Raw genomic sequence first — 20,312 nt, 5'->3', positions numbered from 1 at the left:
CTCTATTTTATTCATGTAGCTATTAAAAGATATAAAATTATGTTAAGGATTATGCCTAAGTGTGAAGGGGTGGGTCAGTTCCCTGAAAGCCCTCAGAGGTGTGAATCACCACATACTTGAAGGAATTGGAGATCAACATATGTTTCTTGTGAATTGGGAATGAAATAAATCAGAGGCAAGAGGGAAGAGGAGAGAGATCAGAAAATGCAACTGCCTCTCAGTCTTCTTCTATTGTTTCTTGCTCTAACATGAAGGGATTTATTCTGCTGGTCAGAATTAGATCCCAGCAACCCCTAGCAAGTTGCTCCCATAACAAAATCACCCCCTAAGAATTGTTTTGACTGCATCCTATCAGTTTTTGTATGTTGTCTCATTATTGTCGTTATTTTGAATGAATTTATAGATTGTTTCTGTGATTTGTTGTTTGACCCACTCAATTTTTAGAATTAGATTATTTAATTTCCAGTTGGTTTTAGTCTATCTTTCCCTGCCCCTTTATTGAATATAATTTTTATTGCATTTGGTTTAGAAAAGAAGCAGTTACTATTTCTGCCTTTCTGCATCTGATTCTGGGAGGGGACTGTTTTGCTAGTATAGTTTTTTGCTAGTATAGTTTTGCTGTCTATTTCTGCTTGTAACTGGCAAAATATTTTCTAGGAATTTGGCTTCTCTACCATTTGGTGCATATACATTTAGCATCATTACTACTTCATGGTTTATGGTACCCTTTATCAAAATTTATTTTCCTTTCTTAATTATTTTAATAAGATCTATTTTTACTTTTGCTTTATCTGAGACCCAAATTGCTACTCCTGCTTTTTTTTTTTTTTTTTACTTCAGCTGAAGCATAATAATTTCTGTTCCAGCCTTTTATCTTTTCTCTTTATGTTTCTCTCTATGTAAAATGTGTTTCTTGTTGATAATTTATTGTGGTAGTTTGTTTTTTAATCCATTCTATTATTCACTTTCATTTTATGGGAGAGTTTATCCCATTGATACTCACAGTTATGATTACCAGCTCTCTATTTCCTTCTATCCTATTTTCTCCTCTGTATATACATTTGTTCTCTTCTTCCACCTGTTCTTAGTAGTGGTTTTTTAATCCACCTCACCCACTACCTTATGTTCTATCACCCTTCACCCTTCCCTTTTTCCCCTAGTGTTTCTGCCCTCCCTTCTATCCTGCCTTTTTTTTTTCTTTCCTCTTTCTCCTCCTACTTCATTATAGGGCTAGATGAATTTCTCATTTAGAGCCAAAATTGATGAGATCAAGCTTCAGACAATATTAATCTCCCCTCCCTTCTTTCCCTTGATTGTAATAGGTCTTTTGCACCTCTTTTTGTGATCTAATTTGACCCATTATACCTCCTTTTCCTCTTTTTCCAGTACATACCTTCTTCCTCTTCTTAATGTCTTTTTCTTTGATATTAACACATCAGTGTCCATTCACAAACATACCCTCAGTCCATGTGATGCCTCCCCACCCCCTTCTCTCTCAGTGACAAGATATAGTTCTCAAGAGTTATAGATATAGGTTTCTCTTTTAGGAATGTAGACAGTTTAATACTTAAATAAAATACATTTTCCTCTATTTACATTTCTGTGCTTCTCTTTAGTCCTGTGTTTGTAGATTAAATTTTTTGTTTAGTTCTGTTTTTTGTTTTTTTTTTAATCAGAAATTAGTGAAGGTCTCTTACTTCATTGAAGATCCATTGACGTCCCTGATAGATGATGCAGTCTTGCTGGGTAGAGAATTCTTGGTTAATCTAACACCATTGTCTTCCAGAATATAGTATTCTCTTCTCTCCAATCCTTTATTGTAGAAGCTGCCAGACCCTGGGCAATCCTGACTCTTGCTCTTTGATATTTGAATCATTTTTGCTTGGCAGCTTGCAGTATTTTTTCCTTGAGATTGTAGTTTTGGAGTTTCACAGCACTATTCCTTTGGGTTTTCCTTGTGAGTTATCTTTTCAAAGGTGATTGATGGATTCTTTCAATGAATATTTCCTATTGATTTCTGGAATATTGGGACAGTTTTCCTTAATGATCTCTTGAAGAATGCAAGCCAACTTTTTTTTGATCATGGCCTTCAGATAATTTTTAAATTGCCTCTTCTTGATCTATTTTCCAGGTTGACTGTTTTTCCAATGAAGTATTTCACATTTTCTTCTAATTTTTTCATTCTTTTTAGTTTGTTTGATTGTTGCTGTCTTATAGAGTCCATTTGCTCTGTTCAGGTTTAGTTGGCTTTTGTATTTATTTTTCCATTTGGTTAATTCCACTTCTGAAGGGGTTGTTTTCTTCATTAGAATTTTTTTTTTTTTTTTTTTTTTTTTGCATTTGGTCAATTGTATTTTTTAAGTAGTTGTTTTCTTCAGTCAACTTTATTCCTTCCTTTTCTAAGCTGTTGACTCATACCTCTCATTTCTTTTCTCATTTTTTTTTTATTATAACTCTCTTATTTGCCTTTTAAAGTCTTTTATGAGTACTTCCAAGAAGCCTCTTTGGGCTTGAGGCCAATTTGTATCATTCCTCTGTGGACATTTTGTCCTCATCTGAGTTGGTGCTTTGGTCTTCCCTGTCACCAGAGAAGTACAGTTCTTTTTTTGTTTGTTTGTTTCTTTTTGCTCATTTTCTTTCCTTTTCTTTTGGTATTTCCTCTTTTTTACTTTTATGATTGAACTCTGCTCCTGGGGTAAAGGGTGTACTGACCCAAGCTTCTTGTGTAGTTTTGAGACTTGGCTTTGAGCACAGGGACCCCTTGTGTTTTCAGTGGTGGCTTTGTCGGCTCTTTTCAAGAAACAGCTAGATTTTCCAGAGTTTACCTTCTGTGCTGGGACTGGAGCCTGCTCCACTCATTTGCTCCTCTAATGAACTAGGCCTGAGGGCCCCAGTTGCTGATTTGCTGTAACACTCTCTCCCTGTCTTTCCCAGAGTCTATTTGAGCTGGGCTGAACACCCTTTTCACCTCAGTGAGATTGATCTTTCTAGAATTTTTTTCCGGTCTATCTTGAGCTGGAGAGTAGTTTCATTCTCACAGACTCTGTTCAGAGACTTGGTTTCATGTGGTTTTTGAGGGAGAGCTCAAGCAGTTTCTTAGCTTTATTCCACCATTTTGGCTACACCTCAGAACAGTTTCATCCTTTCTTAAGCTAAAACATTTATACAAAGCAAACATAATACTTTTTCCTCTGTACCAATAAAAGTACTTGTGAGTACCAATGATAAAAATAGTAGATCACATTTTCCAGATTTGGATTTTTTTACTCTTGTTTTTATATTCCCATTGCTTGAATATTTTCTTTTTTAGTTTCATCTCTTCTAGTATATTTTCTCTTTAAACTGATCAGGTATTTATTTGTCACAGTGATATATTATTTCACTTTTAAAAATTAAGACAATGTTAAATTTAATTGTTCAAAATTTCACGATCATTTATAAACATTTTTTTTGGAGTTTAATCTTGTTTTGGAAACCATTTTATCATTTCACACCTAATAATATGAATGACATTGAGAAACATATTAAATATCATAGCATAGAGAGTCCTCCTGACTCAATTCAAATTTGGCCTCATCACTTATTAGCTGTGTGGTTCTGTTAGCCTGTTTCCTCATCTTTAAAATGGAGAAGGAAATGGCAAACCAATCCAAAAGCTCTATCAAGAGAATCCCAAATGAGATCACAAAATGAAAGAAATGACTGAACAACAAACTAGTATTTTTAACCTCTAATTTTTAAAAACAATTATTTATTAATATTTCTCCCCAGTAACAATTTTTACATTTGTTTTTAAAACTTTTGAGTTCCAGATTCTCTCCCTTACCCTACTCCCAGGCCTCATTAAGAAACCATATATGAAGTTATGCAAAACATTTCCATAAAAGTTATGTTGTGGAAGAAAACATAGATTTCTCATCCTAACAAAAAACCCTGAGAGAGAAAGAGACAGACAGACAGAGAGACAGAGATACAGACAGACAGGCAGATAGGCAGCCAGACAAAGACAAAGACAGAGAAAAAGTGAGCATGTTTCAAGCTGTATTTAGATACAATTAGTTTCTTCTCTGGGTATAGATAGGATTTTTCATCATAAGTCTTTCTGAGCAGTTGTGGATCAGTGTACTGCTGAGAATATCAGTCATTTAGAGCTGGTCATTCCAGAACATTGTTATTATTTTATTTTGTATTCCATTACACTTCAATTTGCTTGAATTTATGGAGGCCTTTTCAGTTTTGTTTTTTTTCTGAGAGCATCCTCCTCATCATTTCCCAATGGACAATAATTTTCTATGACAATCACATGCCACAATTAATTCAGCTATTTCCCAATTTATGGTTATCCCCTCAATTTCCAATTTTTTACCATGAGAAGAGTTTTCTTTTTTCTTAAATCTATTCTGGTATTCATGCCTAGTAGTAGTATTGCTAGGTCAAATGATATACATGAATTTATAGCCTTTTGGGTATAGATCATATCTTTTGAAATTATTATTATTATTATTTTTTAACAAATTTGGCTCAGTTCACTCTATGTTTGAGAAATGAGACCTTATCAGAAAAACTTGTTTTAAAATTCTTTTTTATAGTTACTATTGCTAACTGTCTTTGGTCCCATTTATTTTATTCTTTCTTTCCCTTCACTTTGTTTGCATTCTAAAGTGTTTTGCTATTGGCCATTCCCTCTCCCATTATGCCTTCTCTTTTATCATCCTCCCCCTTCTCATATTCCATTTACTTCATATTTTCCTCCTAGGTAAGATAGATTTCTGGACTCATATTGAGTTTAACTTCTAATTTACAAATTTCACATTCAAATGCAATAAACAGCACAATCATCCAAATCATTTGTATCATGAAACTACACTGACTGATGGTGAAAGTGAGAGATCACAGGAAACTTTGACTTTATGCATACAGTCCTAATTAACTACTCTCTTTATACATTGTGGGTTAAAATGAATTTGCCATGTTTGTCTTTCTTTTATCAACTTAGACTTAAATTTTCTTTTCATTGGGAGAAAAGCACCAGATATATTTCCACAGAAGCATTATTTGAAAATATCCAATAACCATGGCTTTTGCTTCATGCACTCTGAGGAGATCTTACACTCTCCTACTACCAGAATTGGTTATATCTTACCATACAGAAAATTCTGTTCTTTATCATTCTGAAAAGAAATTTATTTATTATCCTATTTGCTTACACAATATTTGGAATTTTTAAATTAAATTGACATATTAAAATTATTAAGCCTTGACTGCAATCAGAATAACTGACCTTCTGGAGGGACCTGAAATGGATGTGTTAGCCAAACCTTCTTATAAAATGTCAGTCATGAAGGGAGTCCTGTTGTTGGTTCCCTCACAATACCATTATTTAATTGATATTTCTTGGCACAAATTGATCCTTGATAGCATGGGCTTGTTTCCCTGTATACCTGCTGCACCTTCTGGCAATGCTATTAAACTCTCAAGTAGATGGATTGTTGTCATAACTGGCCTGAAGTAGCCCCCACAGCCCTTCTGAAAGCAGATATTATTAATATTCATAATTTGTTTCTTACATAATAAAAAAAATGAACTATTGTTAATGTCTGGTGTTTTTGCTTCTTTTGATATTCATTTCTAACCTTTATTCATAATCATAGGTGACCAGCATCATATCATCAATTTAGACTTACAAGGAATCTTAGAGGCCATCAAATTCAATCTCTTCACTTTATGGATGAAAAAACTGAGGCTCCTAAAAGTGAAATGTTTTGCCTGAGGTCACACGGGTTCTAAGTAGCTGAGCCAAGATTTGGACCTTCATTTATACTACGTTGTGATCCATATTCAGTTCCCACATTCCTTCCTCTGGGTGCAAATGGCTCTCTTCATCACAAGACCATTGGAACTGGCTTGAATCACCCCATCGTTGAAAAGGACCCCATCCATCAGAATTGATCATTATATAATCTTGTCATTACTGTGTAAAATGTTCTCCTAGTTCTACTTACTTCACTCAGCATCAGTTCATGTAAGTCTCTTCAGTCTCTCTGAAATCATCCTGTTGGTCATTTCCTACAGAACAATAATATTCCATAACATTAATAAACCATAACTTATTTAGCCATTCTCTAACTAATGGGCATCCACTCAGTTTCCATTTTCTTGCCACTACAAAAAGGGCTGCTACAAACATTTTAGCATACATAGGGACCTTCATTTTCTAACTGTGAGTCTAGTGCTTTACTAAGAATGTCATGAAGACTTATTATCTTTCTTGTCTAGATTGTATATATGAGAAAATTGATACAGTCTTAAAGGTTAGTTTTTAGGTTACAAAACATTCTCACAAAATGTTTAATGTAATCATTGACTAACCTGAGCAGCTAGTTGGCACAGTGAATAGAGCAACAGGTCTTGAATCAGGAAGATCTGAATTCAAATCTGGCCTCAAACACTTGCTAGTCACTTAATGCTTTTTGCCTCAGTTTCCTCATCTGTCAAATGAGCTCAAGAAGGAAATGGCAAACTCCTCCAAAATCTTTGCCAAGAAAACCCCAAATAAGGTCACAAAGAGTCAGATTTGACTGAAAGAAATTAACAATAATATAACTGAACTAGAATTACAATAATAGTAATACATTATAGTACAATAATAATAATATAAATAACTAGCATATAATCCTTTAAAGTTTGCAAAACACTTTATGTTTTAGCTCATTTAATCCTCACAAGAACCTTGGAAAATATGCATGATTATCAATCCCATTTACAGGCACACAGAGAGTTAAGTGACTTACATAGCATCATATGGTTGGTAAGTATCTGAAGGCAGATTTGAACTCAATGCTTTCCTGCCTCCAGACCTGGTATTCTATCCACTGTACCACTTATCTTGCTTGGTCATACAGGCTTCTAGACTGTAGAAAAATCTTCAGTGAAGGCTAACCTAATCAAAGCCCTCTCAAATTGTGAATAAGAAGCTCAGAGCCTATAGTGATTACATGATTTGTACAAACTCAACCAGATAGAGGCAGATTGGGGACATTATCATAATAGTTTAGCTGACATTTACACAGAGACTTAAAGTTTACAAAGCACTTTACACAGATAATCTCATTTGAGCTTCACAACAATCTTATTCGGTTAGAGTCATAGATCACTGGAGATAGAAGAAATCATGGTAGATAGTATATTTTCCCCATTTTTATACAAAAGGAAACTCAGAGATGCTAAATGATTTTTTTCCAGTGATTTTTCCATTATATCCCACTAATTCTGGATAGACCAGATCTATTTAGCTCACAGCTTAGCTGGTGAATAGAAAGAGATCACTATCCCTTGAATTAGGAAACACCATGTTCAGAGTCTGACAAATAGCTATATAATACTAGACAAGTCAATTAACCTGTGACTACCTCAGTTTCCTCAACTTTAAAATGGGTTCCAAGGTTATTGTAAACATCAAATGAGATAATATTTGTAAAATGATTAGCATAGTGCCTGGTACATATTAGGTACTTAATGAATACTTGAATCCTTTCTTCCTTTTTCTAATTTATTATGGCACCTTCACATTCTCCTTGGCTTTGGGGACAGCAAGAAAGATAGATTTCAGGTGATGTTGACCTTGATTCTTGTCTGGTTTTGAAAGAGACTGAGGATTCATTTTGATAGCTCATCTGTGTGCCACTGACAAAGAGTCAGAGTTTTCGTAGGGAAGCCCAATAACATTTGATGATTATTTTCAAAAAGTCCAAAAATATTAAGTGACTGTGGGTTGGCTGAGATTCCTCTGCCTGACAGGGTGGATGTCATAGTAATGAGAAATCTAGGGAAGGGAGACCTCATCATTAGGTATCATGGAAAGATTTGGAATGCCTCGTTCACTGACCTGGCCATAGCATTTGGTTTGAACCCAGAATATCCTGTATAATATTTATAGGAAGGACTATTGCTTTGCCTGGACAAATGGCTGTGAGAAAATAAAGAGATGCTTAGGTCCAAATATTGAGCAATATAACGTGATTGAAAGCTCTGCTCTTTGCAATTTGGGTAGGGGTAGGCAGGGAGCAGATAGGCAAGAAGCAGACACTTTCATGGAATTGTCTTGAGAACCAAGGGTCTGTCTGGCTTTGAATGCTGCCTTGACCCTCGGTAACCTATAAAGAAAAGTTTTAGAACTATTTCATGTCAAAGTAGGAATGCTGAGGTAGGATGCCCCGTAGAGTCCACTACAGAACATGGCAAAGAGGTAACTTGTGGGGTGATGATGATGGTGGGGGATCATTCACATGACAAGAATCACATATTGCCACATGCCTTCATTTTGCTCACTCATTCATTAGAGTTGAGTGATTACCAAATGCTAAGATTATTCATATATTTAGTGTAATAAAACTATGCACATTAGGAATTAACTATATTCCACTGAGCCAGTTAGGGATAGTAAGTGTTTGTTTTCTAACAAGAGCTATAATTCCTTTTGGATCTCTTTCCAAGCTTTTCCCACAGCAATCAGTAGGCATTCTTTGCTTTCTAAAGCTTAGTGCCAACCTCAGCTTCTAAACCCAAGAGTGTCTTGACATCTTGATGGAGTTGTAGGGTTACAAGTCAATTTGCTAAAACCTGAAAATATTGGAGGACATCAACACTTGAATCAAAATCCTGGCAGATGTGAGAAGGTTTAAACCATCCATCACAACCTGATGGATTTTTTTTGGCAGGATATATGAGGTAGTGACCACTGTGGACATCAATTAATTGAGCATATACCATCTACTTGCTCCAGAAGATCTTTCTTTTTTGACTTCCTCCAGATCAAAGATCTTCCTCTCTTCCCCTATTCCCAATTAGTTTATATTTAGTATAGAGAATGAACACTTATTTCAATGATATAGAAAACTTTTTGCTAAGAAAGCATCCTCTAATATTACAAATCGGCACATTTTTGTAATTTAGGGTGTTGGAAAATTCCCTGGGGTGCAGAACAATTAAGTGATTTACTCAGTCACACAGTCTTTTATGTTAGTGGATAAAGAACAAGGAAGATCTGGTTCTGTCTGTGCCTACACGTGTACATGTTGTTCTTTGCGCTGATAGAATGCAAACTCCCTGAGATCAAGAACGTTTTTCATTTTTGTCTTTGTAGCCCCAGTACTCACCATAGTACTTGGCACTTAGGGGCACTTAATAAAAGCTTGTTTGTTGATTGATTAATAGGTGTTTAATCAATGTTTATTCATTGATCAACTAATTACCCTTGATAGGAATGTGGAATTGTGTCTAATGCCAAAGGCAATAACCACAGTGATCACATTATCATGACATCTTAATTTGCCTTACCTTCACCACTTGGAACTTTTGGGTTCATTGATGACTCAGCTCATGACAAATATGAGAGGCCTGCTTTTATCCTCCTGAGTTGTTAGTATTTCTCCCTCCTCCAAGAAATTGCTTTGTAATCTTTTTCATGAGTTCATGTTTAGAGAGAGCATGGTATAACTGATAAAGAGCTGAATGTTATGCCAGGAAGAATTAGGTTTAAATCCTGTCTAAGACATATATTGGCAATGTAACTTTGCGCAAGCTGCTTCATACTACCATGCTCTAGGAAACTCTGAGATCATAAATTGTAGAGAAAGTGGCAATCTGCTTTCATACAGGGAGTTTCCTCATTTGGGAAGGCTCCAAATTGGTGAAATCACATGTCCATTCCCTATTTCCAGCCTACATTTTGCATTTACTTATGAGTACTTGTTATTTCCCTTAAGGGGAATATAAGCTTCTTTTTTTTAAACTTTGAATTCTTGGCACCTAGTATAGTTCCTGGAATATAGTATGTACTTAATATGATTTGTTGACTGTAACTAAAAGCTGGTCTTATTTAATGTAGAGGGGGGATTAGTAGTATCATTTTAAGGGAACAGAACACCTGTTCCACCACCTACCTTCAAATATCCACTGGAAGAGCTCCATTACTTAATTTGAAGCTTTGATGCATATGAAAATACATTCTTTCAGTCCAGTCAATGCTTTAAATACAGTGAAATGAGTAAAGTTTTGGACTAGGGCACTGGGAGACAAGGTTTGAGTTTTGGCCTGCATACTAACCACTAGATGGTACAGTGGATAGAGTTCTTTGCCTGGAATCAGGGAAGTCTGAATTCAACTCTGGCTTCAGATACTTACTAACTGTGCGACCCTGGGAAGTCTCAATTTCTTCAACTGTAAAGTAGGGATAGGTTACATGTGAGGATAAAATGAGATTATATTTTTATAGTGCTCAGTAAAATGTTTAGAACTTAATAGATGCTTATCAAAAGCTTGTATTTTCCCCTCCTTCCTTCCTTCTTCCCTTCTTCCCTTCCTTCCTCCATTTCTTCTTTTCTTTCTTGCTCCCTCTCCCTGCCTCCTTCCTGACTTTCCCTACTTCTTTCCTTCGTTCCTTCTTCCCTTCCTCCCTTCCTTTATCCATTTCTTCCTTTCTTTCTTGCTCCCTCTCGCCGCTTCCTTCTTCCCTCCCTCCCTTCTTCCCTTTCTCTCTCTCTTTCTCCCTCCCTATTTCCTTCCCTCCCTCCCTCTTTCCTTCCTTCCCTCCCTTTCCTCCTCCCTCTCTCCCTCCCTCTTTCCTTCCTTCCTTCCTTCCTTCCTTCCTTCCTTCCTTCCTTCCTTCCTTCCTTCCTTCCTTCCTTCCTTCCTTCTTCCCTCCCTCCCTTCCCTCCCTTCCTTCCTCCCTCCCTTCCTTCCTTCCCTTTCTCCTTATCTTCCTCCCTCCCTCCCTCTTCCCTTCCTTCCTTCTTCCCTCCCTTCCTTCCTTCCTTCCTTCCTTCCTTCCTTCCTTCCTTCCTTCCTTCCTTCCTACCTTCTTTCCTTCCTTCCTTCCTTCCTTCCTTCCTTCCTTCCTTCCTTCCTTCCTTCCTTCCTTCCTACCTTCTTTCCTTCCTTCCTTCCTTCCTTCCTTCCTTCCTTCCTTCCTTCCTTCCTTCCTTCCTACCTTCTTTCCTTCCTTCCTTCCTTCCTTCCTTCCTTCCTTCCTTCCTTCCTTCCTTCCTTCCTTCCTTCCTTCCTTCCTTCCTTCCTTCCTTCCCCTTTAGATATAATTTTCTTTCTCTGAAAAAAGGATAGGGCCAGATAAGATGATGTCTAAGGTTCTCAGTTCCATAATTCTAAACTTCTATTAGCCCTTTTATATGAATGGATTTCATATCCTTTTGTGGGAATAGATTTTATTAGGAAGGGAATATGAAGATTGTCTGTTCCTGGCTACTTAAGGTTCCCACTGAACTTCAGTCCTATTCTTGATAGATCTCTCTTTATGTCCAACATGGACCAGAACCTTAGTAGACTACCAGCTTAGGTTCTAGTCACCATTCCTTAATAGAACTGTATAATAGGGTTCAGGCTAGAGAAATGAAGGTGGGTCAGAGGAAAGATAAAAATGAACTCGAAAAATGTAGCCATAAGGTGACTAGAAAAGGGGCAAGGACAGGGGGACCCTGAATGGCATTGTGGAGGTGACAAAACTCACCTACCATTTTGCTTGAGGTTGTTTGGACTCCAAATAGGAAATATGGAAGGAATTGAAGCACCCGTGTCTGATATTTGCATTCTAAGGAGTTGAACTTGAGTTAGCAATATTAGCTATTCAGAAAAATAAGTCATGTTCAGGGGAAGATTCTAGATGGAGTATTTGGGGATACCATGATAAGAAGCAATTCACCTTTATGTAGCCCTTGATGAACTTGTAAAATGCTTGGTTACCTGGCTCAAAGTTTAGAATACTATTACATTTCGCCAACTGTCTCCCTGAAAGATGCTAAGGACTGGAACCATGATTTCATTGGGAAGAAGAAACTCCATCCAACAATGTAGGTTTGTCTTCCTCTCCAACTTATAGATTTAGAAGTTAAGTGACTATGTGCAAAAATGTTTGTGGCAGCCCTTTCTGTAGTAGCAAGAAACTGGAAACTGAATGGATGCCCATCAGTTGGGGAATGTTTGAATAAATTATGATATATGAAAGTTACAGAATATTATTGTTCTGTAAGAAACAATTAGGAGGATGATTTCAGAAAGGCCTGGAGAGACTTACATGAACTGATGCTAAGTGAAATAAGCAGAACCAGGAGATCATTATGCATGGCAGCATATACAATGATCAATTCTGATGGACAGGTCTCTTCTCAACAATGAGATGATTCAGGCCAGTTCCAATGGTCTTGTGATGGAGAGAGCCATCTGCACCCAGAGAGAGGAGTGTGAGAACTGGGTATGAATCACAATATAGCATTTTCACTTCTTTTGTTGTTGTTTGCCAACCATGACTGAAAAAATGACTAAACAACACATTAATGCATTTTTAAGGTTTTTCAAATTACTTTATACATAGTTTCATTTGATATATACAATAACTCCAAATAGGTACTATTGATATTCTTCCCACTTTATGTAATGGAAAACTTAATAGTATTTTATTTTTTCCAATTACATATAAACAAAGTTTTCAACATACATCTTTGTAAGAGTATGAGTTCCAAATTTTTCACTTTCCTGCTCTTTCCTCTCCCCCTCCCAAGACAGCAATCTGTCTTGATTCTGATATGAGTTATATATATATATATATATACACAGTCGAATTAATCATATTTCCACATTAGTCATGTTGTGAAAAAAGATTCAGAACAATATGAAAAAGCCATGAGAAAGAAAAAAAAGCACAAATAAAAAATAAAATTAGTATGCTTTAATCTGCACTCAATCTCTATAGTTCTTTCTCTGAAAGAGATGGCATTTTTTGTCATAAGTCCCTTGGAATTGTCTTGGATCATTCCATTTTTGAAAAAGCTAAGTCTCTCACAGTTGGTCATCACACAATGTTGCTATTGCTCTATACAATGTTATTTGGGCTCCGCTTACTTTACTCAGCATCAACTCCTATAAATCTTTCCGGTTTTTCTGAAATCAGACTGCTCATCATTTCGTATAGAACAATAATATTCAATTACATTCATATATCACAACTTATTCAGTCATTCCCCATTTGATGGGTAGTTCCTCAATTTACAATTATTTACAAAGCAAAAAGAGCTACTATGAATATTTTTATATATGTGGATCCTTTCCTCTTTTAAAAAAATTCTTTGGAATACAAACCTAATAGAGACACTTCTGGATCAAAAGTTTGCACAGTTTTATTTGGACATAGTTCCAAATTATTCTCTAGAATGGTTGGATCAGTTCACAACTCCATGTTCACAACAGTTCACAACACATCATGTATTAGTGTCCCAATTGTCCTAAATCTTTCCAATATTTATCATTTTTCTTTTCTTTCATATTGAAATTGAGAAATATTAAAGGACTTATGCAACTAGTAACCAATAGGAGAAAGATTCAAACTCAGGAATTTCCTAGCTCAAAGTCTAGCATTCCAAATTAGAGTCTAAGCCTGCTCTAGGAGGCAAAAACAACTTCATTGCTACTAGAAAACAAGGGTACTCTCAGCAACAGATGAATAGCAAAGGGTCATGATGAATTATGTTACTGCTGAGGAAGATTGTGTGTGAAACAATGATCTTGGGTCTGGTATTAAGAGTTAGATATGAGCATTGTAGAGGGGCATTTTGACCAATCCTGGGAAGGGGTGCCTAAAGGCCTGGCTCTAGTCACATGGAGAGCAGTATCAAGATGTAGCAGATGTATAGCCAGGGCCAGTGAGAAGTACCAATTCAATTACATTAGTAAGACTCTACCTAATGGAAGCTTCTTGAGGAAAAGAACTTTTCATTTTAACTTTTTAAAAACAGTTTCTAGTACACAGTTATTTGTACATAGTACAAAGTACTATAGTACATAGTAGGAGCTTAATAGATGCTTGCTGAATTAAGTTGAAACAATCAATTTATTGACTGGCTGGGGACTGATGTTGGAGAGGGCAGTCAAGAACCAGTGGTAGCAACAGAGATTAGGCAGGTACTTGTGGCAATTACAGCACATGAATTTCCAATAGCTCTGGAATGTGGGATTACTAGATAGAAAAAAAAAAGAAAAAAGAAGTCTTAGGTTGTGTTGTGAATGAGGGCACTCTGCCCATTGGGGTCTTTCTATCGTGTAAGGTTAAAGATGATTCAGATCAATACAGATGACTAAAATCAAACCCTATCTATCCTCTCTGAGTCATGCAGTCCAATATATCAAGCAGAAAGTGAAACTGTGGCATAGTTCAGCATTTCTGGTAAAGGAAAAATCTTGATAACATTGTAAGTAATGAATTAATGTTGAGTTGCCTGAATTTCTGCTATGAAAGCTTCACCAAATCTCTGTGCAGGTCTATCTCAGCCCTGAGTATTAAATATTCATCATGGCAAAGCTTTGGATACAAGAATCCACAATGCTCTGAAAGTTGGGACAACTCTTCTACTTAGATGAAGGAAAAGTCAAAAACAAGACCTCATCCTTTCCCATCAATTATCTGGCTTTTTAATGTGTCTTTGGTTTCTTTGAGCTTATTTATAGGGCTTAGATGATTCAACAGGAATCTGCATAAGAGTACTACTTCTTTATCAGAAAAGACAAGACAAAAAATACACATAGAAATAACTTCTGGTAATTGAGCCCAACTTCTCAGTATGATACAGCTGGTTTTCTACCAAGAAACTACTGGTCATCATTGTGTTATCATTTGAGACCATTAGTCCATAGTAAGTGAAATTCTCAGGGATCTCCTAGGAAGGTTAGTCTTAAACATTAATAGCATATTAACTACTCATTGGGTTAAGGAACAAGATATATCCCCTTGTTAGATGCAACATCCCTTGGAGGACTGATGAACTAATTTGTTATCACTCCTGGGCCTCTCATCATAAGTCAAGCAATAAAAACCCTTTGTAGTTTATAGAGAACACATTTTGACAGAACAAAGTGTGAAGCATCCATCCATTAGATATGCTAGCATTTATATAAAAAAAGGGAAACAGACCTTGAAAAGGGAAATGGGAGGCCCAATAAAGCAAGCTTTATTTCACAATGGAGAACTGATGACAACTTATATTCAGAAGTCTAGAGTTAAAAGAAATATTTAAGAGATCGTCTAATCAAACCCTATGGCTCTATGCTTACCTGAATATGTCCTGACCTCTCATTTTATAGATGGGGAAATAAGCTCAGAGACAGAAGACAATTTGTTTAAGGTCATATGGAAAAATGGTAGAGCTTAAGCTGGAATGTCATTCTCGTGATACCAAATCCAGTGATTGTTTCCTCCCACCTTATTATGGCAGGACCAAAGCTACCTAAGACTAGGTAAGATAAAGATGTTTCAGGGGTTCTATATATATCCTCCCTGACAAAATAAGGAAGTCCAAACAGTGTTTTTGTTGTTGTTATTCAGTCATTTTTCAGTGGTGTCCAACTTTCTGTAACCCCATTTGGAGTTTTCTTGGCAAAAATACTATAGTGTTATTTGCTCTTTTCTTCTCTAGATCAATTTACAGATGAAAAAACTGAGGCAAACAGGGCTAAGTGACTTATGGAGTCACATAGTGAGTATCTGGAGTATCTGAGGCCAGATTTGAACTCAGGCATATGAAGCTTCCTGGTTCCATATTCTATTCACTGTGTCACTTAGTTTCCTTTCAAATAGTGCATTGTCCAATTAAAAAAAATACTGATTTTAGTTAGCATTCTAGTAGCATATAACTGGTTAAGTATAATTTAAACATCAACTGGAACTTAGTCAGTAGTTCTCAAACTTTTGGTCTCTGGGTACCTTCATGCTCTAGAAATTATTGAGGACCACCCAGAAAGATTCTTCTTGGGTATGCTCTCCAGGATCCCCTCTCTGAGGACTCACCAGCCAACATTCAGGCATAAGTCTGACTTTGGAGTGACACATCTAATCAGAATAGTTTTTCTCTGAGGAAGCAATTTCCTCATAAAGTCACATTTAAAACCAGATCATTCTTAGTCCTTAAAATACCTTTACCTAGATCTAGATTCTTCCCTCAAAGGCAGTCATGATGAATTGCATGTGACATGGATCATTTCAGGACACGCAAAGTTGTGTAAATAACAAGGTAGATGGACAAATCTGACCATTCTGCTATAAAGGATTCCCTAGGTATATCTACAAAGGGTTACCTCTGGTCAATTGTGTTTTATTTTTGTTTAATTTTAAACTTTTTAAATTAATAAGGTTTTATTTTCTTTCTCACACACTTCCTCCCACCTCCAGTAGGGAAAAAAGAAAAACAAAATCCTAGCAAAAATACATATAGTTAAGTATTTTCTTGACCAAATTATAGAACACCCAAAATAGAGGAAATTGTTCTTTTCCTTAGGGTATTGGTACTATAAAATAAACAAATGGGAGTCTACAAAGAAAGGTAAATTGTAATAAACCATAATGGCTCCAATTTTATTGCTCTTAAAAGTTTTCAAAGCATTTTACACATATTATCCTTATAATATATAACATTGTATGACAGGTATAGTTGCACTAAATATTGAATAGGGTGCTAGACTTGATAGTCAGGACAATTTATATTTGAACTCTGCCTTGGCTATTTATTAGGTGTGAGATCCTGAGCAAGTACTTTAACTACTCTCAGATTCAGTTACCTCAAATATAAAATGGGGACCATATTTGCATCATAGGGTTGAAGTTAGAATCAAATGAGATTTTGTATGTCTGTCTATGTGTGTGTGTGTCTGTGTGTATGTGAATGTGTATATACACAAGAAAAAGAGAGACAGAAGCAAGCACTTTTTTTTTTCCTTCTTTTTCTGAGGCTGGGGTTAAATGACTTGCCCAGGGTCACACAGCTAGGAAGTATTAAGTGTCTGAGATCAGATTTGAACTCCCATCCTCCTAAATTCAAGGCTGGTGCTCTATCCACTGCGCCACCTGGCTGCCCTCCTTGGGAAACCTTAAATCACCATATAAAAGCCAGCTATTCTCATCTGCCTTTTATAGATGAAGGAAAAGAGGTTAAGTAGCTCAGTCAGTATTTAAGTTCAAATGTAATAGACTGCTTCAAGAGATGGCTCATTCCCTTTCCTCAGAGGTCTTCAAATTGAGGCTGAATGGCTATGTGTATCTAATTCAGATATCCCTTCCATATAACTATTTTCCCCATCAGGATTTTAACATATCATGAGTTAGCACAAGAAATTAAATAAGAATTTTTTTGGAATTTTGTAGAAGCCACAGGCAACATGTGAAGGCCAGCAGAAACACAAAAAGAATTTAGAAACTCAGAAATTCAAAATTGTTATTAAAAAGGCCCAAGATAAGGTTAAATTTTTACATGATTTCCTATAAATTTTTTTCTATGAATTTTACATGGATTTTCCAAATCTCAGATCACTTAACTCCTGCAAGGTGGAAGGGATAGCAAGGTGGAAATAGTTAGACTATATGGTCACTGAAGTTACTTCAAATTCTCAGAATTGGGAGATTCTTTGATACTGTGAGTTCTTTCAGATTGCAGGTCTAATACTGAAACTATTACAAAATGTTCTCCAGTAAAGTAGCATATCTTCCTGTGGAAGATGACATTCAGCAGAATAGTCTTCCCCTGCTTACAATTACAGTCTCTTTTGACAACCCTCTCTTCAAGTTATGATGTTGAACTCTCACTTCAGGATGAGTATGGTTATAATAGGAACAGATGTGAAATTGGAGAAAGAACCAGAGTGTGGCTTTGATGCTGGGTTGTAGATTGTCTCTTATCACCTTCTTTTAAGAAAATTTGACCATCCTTCACCTTTGAGTTTGTTCAGAGGGAATGTAAACTGTATGTGTTGAATAGATTTATGTGTAAAGACAAAGAATATCTCTTCTCAAAAGGAGTATATATTCTATATCTATAAATTGTATTTCTTTTTACATTTCTGTATCCAAAGGCAATTGTATATTAGTTTGAATGAAAGTTATTCTTATAATACATAGACTTTGTAAAAGAAAACTCTTGCTGTTTCACAATTATTTAAATATTTTGATTTCACTTCCTTCATGCTGTGCTTCTGCTTCTCAGGATTTCATCACCTTTTTGCGCTGGTACATCTCTCCTCTATGCTCACCCCATTTTCTTTTTGGTGAGTTCCTTTTATGGAGAAAGAAAAGTCTCCATCTTGGAGATAGTACTAAGTGTTTTATGCTTCATTCCCTTTTTGGCTTGCTTCTCACGCTTCAGTCTCCACTTTAATCCCCTTCTTCCCATTTGGGTTCCATGTCAGCTTTGGCTCCTATTTATGTGTGGTTTGTCTCATTAAAATTTAAGCTCCTGGAGGGTAAGGGCTTTTTTTTAAATTTTGTATTTCTATTGCTTTGCATTTGTTTGGCATAAACATTTAATAAATTTGCTTGCTGCCTGCCTGTCTTCTGCATTTGTAACTAGAGAGTTTGACTTAATCAAATATTATCAGGTAATAATACCTCTGATCAAATCAGAAAGCTTTAATTAAATGAACAAATAACCTTAAGAATGAAGTATATACAAAAAACCTCTTTTAACCATTATGGGTTGTGCATTTGGTTGAATAACAGTTACATCTAGTCAGCTTTTAATCCTTAAGGAGCTTAAATGAAGTTCAAAAACCAATTATAACCTCCTTTAGGGACTGAGGGATATTTTTATTCCTGAATAATTTTGACTTACATTTGCCCCCTCCAAAACTGATTTCTTCTGTCCTTTGTGCCAGAATACTTTACAATGTCAGAACCATTTTCTTTACAGAAAGTAGTATACAGAACAGTGAACTAAAAAAACCAAGCTTTGAACCCTAATGTCCTCTATATCACTCTCTAAATGTATGACTTTGGGCTAATCATTTAGCTTGTATGAATTCTGGTTTCTTCATCTATAGACTGAAAATAATAATTGTCTCATGGGTTCCATTGTTTCATGTAAGGATCAGATAGATACTGATGTTTGAGGAAACGTTTATAATCTATGATATTCTGTGCAGATATGAGGGGTCCACAATAATCCAACAGAATCACCAAAATTGTAAGTGAAGAACTGTTTCTGTCACCAGATTCTCCCTGAGGATAAATATTTTTAAAGAAAAAAATGGATAAAGGGGAAGAAGAAGAAATAAAGATGGACAACGTCTAAGCTAGGAATGTGTAAGGAGGGGGAAAATGAGAATGAAAAGATGTGAATTGAAAATGTAGAGATACAGGTAAAGGGGGAAAAAGCTTATTCAAAGACCATTGAAACAATGATGAATATATTAAGAAATGATCTTTCAGTTGGTATCCTAAGTATTATTTATTTTAAAAGACTGACATAGAATCATATTAGTAGAGCTTGCAAGAATCTTAAATTATCAAATTCTGAAAGAGGATTAAAATGACATTATTATGTTAAAGTCGAGTGTCAGTGTGTCTGATTGTGAATCTGGAATGCTCTTCCACAGGTTGGACACAAATAATCCCTATCAACATTTGAGGTGGATTCTCTAATTTGTGTATCTTGCATTTCTTCTGAGCTACTTCAATTCTGCTTTGCTCATAGAGCACAGCATCTTCTCTGATGGGGGTATGCCATGGGGGACAATCCTATGCCAGTGTCTCCATGTCATATAATCAATTCTTAAGTTCTTAAGAGATATTTTGAGAATGTCCTTCTGTTGTGTTTTCTGACCATCTTATGAACACTTCCCCTATGTGAATTCTAGATAAAATAATTTTTTTGGCAAGCATACATTTGGCATTTGAACAATGTGGTCAACCCAATGGACTTGTGCTCTCTGCAGTAAAGTTGGAATGCTTGGCAGTTTAGTTCAAGAAAGGACCTCAGAAACTTGCTAGTTGTATGATTCTAGCCAAGTCACTTAACCTCAGTTTTCTTATGTGCAAAATGAGAATAATAATATTTATCTTTCAGGATTGTTGAGGAGACCAAATAAGCTAATAATTGCAAAGCACTTAGCTTATTGCTAGTGCTATAAATATTATACACAATATATGTAATAAATTATTATATATAATATATTTATATTACATAAATTTATATAATATATATCAGTTTTTTGTGGTTGTTTCAGTCCTTGTCCAACTCTTTGTGATCTTATTTGGAATTTTCTTGACAAAGGTACTAAAGTGGTTTGCTATTTTCTTTCCAGCTCATTTTACAGATGAAAGAACTGAGGCAAACAGATTTAAGTGACTTGCCCAGAGTCATACAGCTAGTGTTTGAGGTTGGATTTGAAATCAGATCTCTTTGACTCTAGTTATGACATTCTATTAACTGTGTTACCCAATGTACAGTAAATATTAACTGCTGCTACTCCTGCTCCTATTATGTATAAGA

Source organism: Sminthopsis crassicaudata, chromosome 1, assembly GCF_048593235.1.
Source record: "Sminthopsis crassicaudata isolate SCR6 chromosome 1, ASM4859323v1, whole genome shotgun sequence".
Taxonomy (NCBI): Eukaryota; Metazoa; Chordata; class Mammalia; order Dasyuromorphia; family Dasyuridae; genus Sminthopsis; species Sminthopsis crassicaudata.
The sequence above is the reverse complement of the archived record's forward strand: the minus strand, read 5'-3'. Positions refer to the sequence as shown.